At 37.1% G+C, this 7,623-nt stretch overlaps 1 non-coding gene across 1 annotated transcript; it reads right to left on the bottom strand.

The window, feature by feature from the left end:
• Window positions 1-966: 966 nt before the first annotated feature.
• Window positions 967-1,073, bottom strand: LOC115868335. The gene has a single exon (XR_004045517.1). It is a non-coding gene; the product is annotated as a U6 spliceosomal RNA (small nuclear RNA).
• Between the last annotated feature and the right edge of the window lie 6,550 nt (window positions 1,074-7,623).

Consider the following 7,623-nt stretch of genomic DNA (forward strand, 5'->3'; position numbering starts at 1 on the left):
TACCTTCAAGCCTTTAAGACCCCAGACGCTATACTTTTTGATAGCCGGGCACCATCAGCTTTCTTTGCCACATTAATGATATTGTTCTATCATTTCAGCATTCTGTTGGGGTAACCTTTCTTTGGATTGGGCACAGATATGGATCTCTTCCTGTCCATTGGCCAATTAGTTGTCTTCCAAATTTCCTGGAATAGAAAGGGGAGTTTTCCTCTTCTTCATCAGCTTGTTAAAACATTTCAATTGATATTCCATTGATTCCTGGATCCTTGTTTTTTCCAAAATACCTTTAGTGAAGTTTGGAGTTCCTGTTTCAGTACCATTAGCTCTTGCTCATATGCTACCTCCTAAAATAGTGGAATGTTGATGAGTTCTTTTGGGTGCAGTGACTGCTCATTCTTTCTATTTTCTTTTGATGCTTCCTGCATCAATCAATGTTTTACCAATAGAATCTTTCAATATAGCAACCCAAAGGCTAGAATTTTTTCTTGAGTTATTTAAATTTAAGATGAGCTTTTCATTTTCTTCCTTTTTCGTGTTCTAACTCTAGTTCTGTGCCCATTGCATTATATTTTACTTTGCCTTCTCAAGATGCCTTCTGAAATTTTCTGTTCAGTTTTTTTTATTTCTTTATTTCTTCTATGGGTCTTAGCTACTCTGTAATTAAGAACAAGTCTGAGTCTCTTTTGACATCTACTTTTATTTTTTCTTTCTTTCCTGTTTTTTCCATGACTTTTTGTTTTCTTCAGGAATGATGTTCTTGATGTTCTCCGACACCTCATCAGGTTTCTGTAATTAATATTCAATGAGGCCACTCTGTTCTTGAAATTCAAGTGGAATAGACTTAAGGTCATATTTTGGCTTTTGTGGACTTATTTTCATTTTCTTCAGCTTTAACCTGAAGTTACATATGAGAAATTAATGCTCTGTTCCACAGTTAGATCCTGGTCTGTTGTTGTTGTTTTTTTTTTTAATATGGAACACTTAATGAATTTGCATGTCATCCTTGTGCAGGGGCCATGCTAATCTTCTCTGCACTGTTCCAATTTTAGCATATGTGCTGCCGAAGCAAGTACACCCTGGTCTGGTTTTAACTGAGGTTATTTAACTTCTGCATCTTATCTTCTCACAGATGTAGTCAATTTGATTTTTCCGTACTCCATCTGGAGAAGTCTTTGTGCACAAGTTGCCTTTTGTGTTTTAGTTAGTTTATTGTGCCAACCTGGCCGATAAACACATGTGGGATTAATTGAAGGGTGCAGGGATAAATGGCTCAGTGAGCCTCGCCTTTCAAGTTCTCAGGTCTCTTGCTTTGTGATAATCGGACCAGGGTGCAGCTGCCTAAGCAGTTCCCAGCTTCAACTTGCAAGACTGACTTCCTGCAAGACATCACAAAGAAGAAGCCACATGGACCTATCCCGATGCAGCCCTGGGTGCTGGAGCAGCCCTGTGGAAACCCCTGGCAGCGCTGAGATACTGACACATTCACTGACTAGGCTTTCTTCCTGCAGTCGGCATCATTGCGTCTGTTTTGTGGGATGGAGGAGGACTTTCCGGAATGGTGTTGGACATATGGGTTAATGGGTTAATGTTGGATTTGTGGGCTTGGGCAGGACTGGGTTGGGATGTTTTCTTGATGCTCACTTAACCTTTATGTAAAACTCTCTCTTATACATGAGTTTTTGTGGATTTGTTTCTCCAAAGTACCCAGACTAATACAGTGTTGCTGAAAAAAGTATTTGCTCCAAACAAGTCATTGTTTTTACAAAACTCTATCATATGATTTTAGCTTTGTTTCTGTCACCAGGCCATATTTTCCAACTATTATTCCTTCCTATTTTTCCTTCCAATAACCAATAATTATCAATACATTTTGATAATTGCATGTTTGATCAATTTCAAACAAATGATTTGGGTAGAATTCTTTATTTTCTTCATAGCTAAGTTTCGTGGTTGGTTGGTGCATAAATTTGAGTATTCATTGTATTGATTGTATTCCCTTGAATGCAGATAGTTGCAATTCTATCACACACAGCATTGTATTTCAAGATAGATCTTGAAAAGTCCTTTGGACAGTGAATGCAAGGCCATTCCTACTGATTGTCTCATTCCTGGCATAGTAAACTATATGATATTCTCACTTAAATGGCCAATACTAACAGTCCATTTCAGCTAACAAAAACCCTAGGATATCGATCGTTACGCTTTCCACGTTGATGACTTCCAATTTTCCTAGATTCGTACTTTGTACGTTTCAAGGTCCATCTATTGTTCAATTTTTGCAGCTGTTTCTTCTCTTTTAGAGTCATTCCCATCAGCAAATGGAGATCCCAAGGACATAAGTCCCATGGGCTTTATTCTATTCAAGTCATTATAATAAATTTTTCTTTGAAAAGGCAGCTCTTCCTCGGTCGTGTTTTAAGGAATGCATCCTGAGGGGCTCATCTTCTGGCAGTATATCTGACTATGTTCTGCGTCTATTCATTAGAACTTCAGTATCTGACAATATTTTGATACTCTTCATAAAGTTTGCAGTGGCTAAATCCTTTGAAGTGGACTGCCAATTCCTCCTTTGCAGTCTATTTTTAGTCTGTGAGTTCCATTGAAATCTCCTCACTTTGTGTGACCATGGAGCATTTGAAATACTAGTGATATAGCTTCCAGCATCACAGCAACACACAAGCCATTAGTGTATGACAAACTGATAAGTGATAGACAATTACAGAAATAATTAAAATGTTGACATAATGTAAAAAACATAACCAACGGTGCTTAACATTTTGTATAGAAATTGTTAAATAACTTTTTATTGTGTATACATTCTCAAAAATGCAATAAAGTACAGCAGTGAGAGTGTGTGTTTAATCAAATGTGTGCTATTACTGAACAGATGATGTAACCTGACTGTCATTTTTAGGGACTAGCCAGTCAACTCTGACCCACAGCAACCCCATGTACAACATAATGAAACACTTCTAGGTCCTACACTATCCTCAGCATGGTTATGCTTGAATTGTTTGTTGTAACCACTGTGTCAATGCATTTCATTGAAGGTCTTCCTCTTTTTCCTGACCTTCCTCTTTGCAAAGCATAATGTCCATTTCCAAGGAAGAGTCTTTCCTGATAACATGTACAAAGTAGGTGAGATTAACTTTAGGCACATTAATTAAGCTATCTGATCACCAGAATCTATAATTAAGGAGTAGAAACAACATTTAAAACGTTTGGGAGAAAGACTGAAACAGATATTATGTATTCAAATCATTGTTGTTAGTACGATGTAGCTTGAATTTATCACATGTTCAACTTTAAGAGCAGCAAACCATGAGGATACAAAACCAGCTATAGATTTTAAGAGGTAGAGATGTAAAGAAATTATTTTTTTCCATTTTATTTCTCCTTTTTTCTCCTCCGTTCCTTCTCTCTCCCTCTTGCTTTTCCTCTCTCCTTTGTTTCTTTCCTGAATTCATCTAATTTCTTCTTATCCCTTTGTTTTTTCTTTGCTTTCATTCCCCCATTTCCTCCTTCCTTCTCTCCTTCTTCCCTCTATTTCTCTTGCTTCTTTTCACTTTCCATTCCTTTGTTTTCCTAAATTTAGTTTTTCTCTCCCTCCCTTCTTTCTTTCTTCTCTCCTTCCCTTCCTTCCTTTACTTCTTTCGCTCTCTCTCTTGTACTCTGTGCTTTTTATACTTGCTTTTCTCCCTGCCTGTCTTGGAGCATCTATAGTTCAAGAACAGAGTGCAAGAGTATTGTCAAAAACAACTTAGACATTTGGATTTGGTCATGTTTTCATGATTCACATTCCTCATTTTTAAAATTTTACTTTTAAGCTTGCTAAAGCCCAAGTGGCTGAACTGCTTTAGTTTCAGAAGAATTCTGTTAGTATTCTGTCATGTGGGCCAGCTTTCCTCTCAAAACACGAAGGTCTTGGTGTGGCTATATACCCTATGAAGTAAGGAAAGTTTATTTGTAGAGTTATTACATCCATAACCAACATGTGATGGCAATGTGCACATATTCACAAACATGAAATGCAATTCTAGAAGCATGAAATTCAATTTGTGATAGTTTTCCTCCACTCTCCCTCAGTGACCTCATGGCCTGGGTGTGGCCTGATGATCACCTTCCCAGAGCCAATTTCTGATTCTGACATTCTGTGTTATGCATCACTTGTGTTCTCCCAACCCCAGATTCCCTCTGCTCATGGGCCTTTCCCCCAGTTTTCTCCAAACTGTCCTCACACCAGGTAACGGCAGCCTGCAACCCATGTTTTCCACCCCACCAACAGCTCCACTCCTTTTGCACAGCGTCATGCGAGCCATCAGTTGCACATTGCTTCACAGACACCATGTTCTCCAGGCCTCCTGCTTGACCAGCCACACGTCCATGTGCTGGCCACCCACTGTTGTTCACCAACCCTATCTGTGCGCAGGAGGGTTGCTTGATAAATGAAGGCCAGCTCTTTGAAATGACCAGAGAGAAGTTCTCTGCCTTAAAGTGGAGCTACCCGTACTTTCTCCAGTAAGGTTTGTGAGCCCACTTCCAAGTCTGTCCTTCATAGGATACTACATAGAGTTTTGTTTTGTTTTCAGATCTTATGTTTGCTCACTATTCTTTATTACTTAGCAATTCTTCACATTAAAATTCTCTGTTAAAATTGATGTGACCTTTCTATAGCCTAAATGTCTCCAGATTAGCTTGTCAAGAATGAATTTATCTCGACAAATACTATAGTTGCTTTTCTGTGAACTCCCTGTACACATCTCTATATTGGATGCCCCGCTCTTTTACCATTTTTCAAGTTCATTAATAACCTATACCTCCAAAACAATACAACAACCATACTTATGACAGCTAATAGGATCAAGCTATTTTCTGGCTTATTTATTTATTTTCCTTTATTTATTTTCCAAGATCTGAAGAATCTAATAATGTATGGCCTAAATGGTTTATTGTCTAAAACTTACAAGTAGTTGGAAAAGAAATACTGAATCATAACTTCCTTAATAGCAGTGGATGCCAATCTTTCAATCAAGTCACATCTGGATGATCCTTTATTGGGGATATGGCTAAAGAGAACTACTCTCTCTTGACTTTCACCTTCCTACTTGCTTGGATTCTGCATCTGGGTCCATCCTGGGGCAGCGCTGTGCCCTACCACTGCTGAGACCTGTCTGCTCTGGCCATGTTCTTCCCGACCTGGGATCCGCAGGACTCTGGACTCACTGGCCCCTGAGCTCCCAGCTTCCTGCTTTGCTGTTCTGCTTCATTCACCAGCAACTGCTTAAGTCTACTTTGGCTAGTGTCAGACAAAGTAGATCTGAGTTGTACTGGGCTGGAACTTTCTTGACATAAAATTATTTCTTGATAAAAAGTTCTTTCTTTTATATATATGAGTCACTGGTTTTGTTTATCTATAAAACTCAACCTAACATAACAAAACTCCATCAAAAGAAAAAAAATGACAGAATGAATTTTTAAAAAGTATGATCCATCTGTTTGCTTCTTAGAAGAGATACATCTTAGATCCAAAGACATAGTATATTGAAAGTGAAAAAGAACACAAATCACAAATATCAATCAACATTGAATTGAAAATTGAAAAATTGAATTGTAGTGGCTGTACAAAATATTTTATAAGGAACAAAGTAGGGTGTACATACATATATATTAACATACCAACTAATCAATAATACATAACAATTATAAAGATATAAATTGGGGCTTAAAATTCCAGGAAAAAATGGAATTTAAAGACGATGGAACTTTTCAATAAATGTTTGCATGGATTTCATCTTTTTCTAACCCCACGCCCCAAAACTTATAAAACATAAAACTGACAGACTAGGAGAAAGAAATAGCCAGGTCTACAATATTTTTTGGAGAATTCAATAAAATATTTTTTGATACTTGAGAGAACAATTATAAAGTTCAATAAAAAACAGAAGAGTTGAATAATAATATTAGTCAACAGGCTTAATATAGGTATATAGAATACTCCACCTAAGAACAGTACAATATATAAATGTCTCCAACACACAGAAGTCATTATCCAAGAGTAATTGTAAACTAAGCACGAGTAGACATACAGTTAATTAAGCACTCACTAACAATCCTCTTATTCCACTCAAGGTAATACTGAGTGACATAAAAGCAGGAAAAGGTATGCATCAAGCTTGTATCCTTTCACTAGACTCCTTCAATCTGTATACTAAGCAGGTAAAATAATAAACTGGAATATATAAAGAAGAATGATGTATCAGAATTTGGGGAAGATTTATTAACAACCTGAGGTATGTACATGACACAACTTTGCTTGCGTATAGTCAGCAGGTCATGAAACACTTGCTGATGACAATCAAAGACTGCAGCCATCTGGATGATTTGCAACTCAGGGTTGTGGATATTGATCTTTATGTTGTCTATTGGTCCATTGGACAATTTATTTCCATTTGTCTTTTGGTTTTTATCATTATTCTTCCTCAGAACCAGTAGAGACCAATAGTCATACCTTAAGTGACTATCATTGTTGTTGTTAGGTACGTTAAAGGAGAGGGGTTGACACAGTGACTACAACAATGGACAGTCCACAGAACAATTGTGAGGATGGCACAAATTTGGGCAGTGTTTAGTTCTGTTGTGCATAGCACTGCTATGGTTCAGAACTGACTCAATAGCACCTGACAACAACATATATATTCCTTGCTCTCTGATGACAAGAAGTAGAGTTATTCTTTCTTGTTTTAGTGACTTGTAGTATGATAGCATTTACATTAGAAACAGGTAAAAATATTTTCATTTTTCAGTACATTCATGAAACTGCAAGGAGAGTGATGAAGCACAATGATGGTGTGTGAGACAAGAGGAGAGATTGTTATCAAAGAGATATGAGAAGATAGGTGGGCAGAAAGCATACCATGTATCACGATATGGATTTTGTATTTTATGGCAATACAATAGAAATCCTCAGTAACTGAAAGATCAGACACATTTTGGGGAGATCTCTCTGGAATTTGTGTGGATAACCAATTGATAATGTTACATAAGGGATAGGTAATCTAACTAGAAGGATCTATCTGTAGTCCACCTGAGAAAAGTTGGGCCTTATTTCTATAACATCACATAACATACATAACATAAAATAATACAATGCAATCACTTCCATGATGTGATCTGATATAATCAACCAATCAGTTTAAAGGGGGTGTTTCTTGGAGAGGAGTAGGGTGGCCTGCCTCTAATCTCTGTCTGTCTCTCTCTCCTATACTCTCATCATTGCCTGAAACATAGGAAGTTGAAAGTCTTCAACCTGCTACTTGACATGCAGATATTTTTAAGCATGTTTAAAAATGTTTAAGCATGTTTAAGTATCAAGTGGTCTACTGTTGAGATAAATCAACTGTCACATACAACTGTATACTTTTTAAGCAAATTGCTTTCCAGAAGCCAAAGAAAGAGAAAACAAACAAACAAAAAAGTGACAGGTTTTTTCATGACAAACATATTTATATAGCAAGCCTTAGTTATTCTATAAAAGTAGCCAATGTCTCATGTGACCTATATAGTTTAGCCTTTTGGGGGGATACATTCCAAAAGATAAAATCAAAGATAATTTGCAGGACGAAA

The sequence above is a fragment of the Echinops telfairi genome, unplaced genomic scaffold, assembly GCF_000313985.2.
Source record: "Echinops telfairi isolate 266 unplaced genomic scaffold, ASM31398v2 ScPeMD7_9;HRSCAF=40, whole genome shotgun sequence".
Taxonomy (NCBI): Eukaryota; Metazoa; Chordata; class Mammalia; order Afrosoricida; family Tenrecidae; genus Echinops; species Echinops telfairi.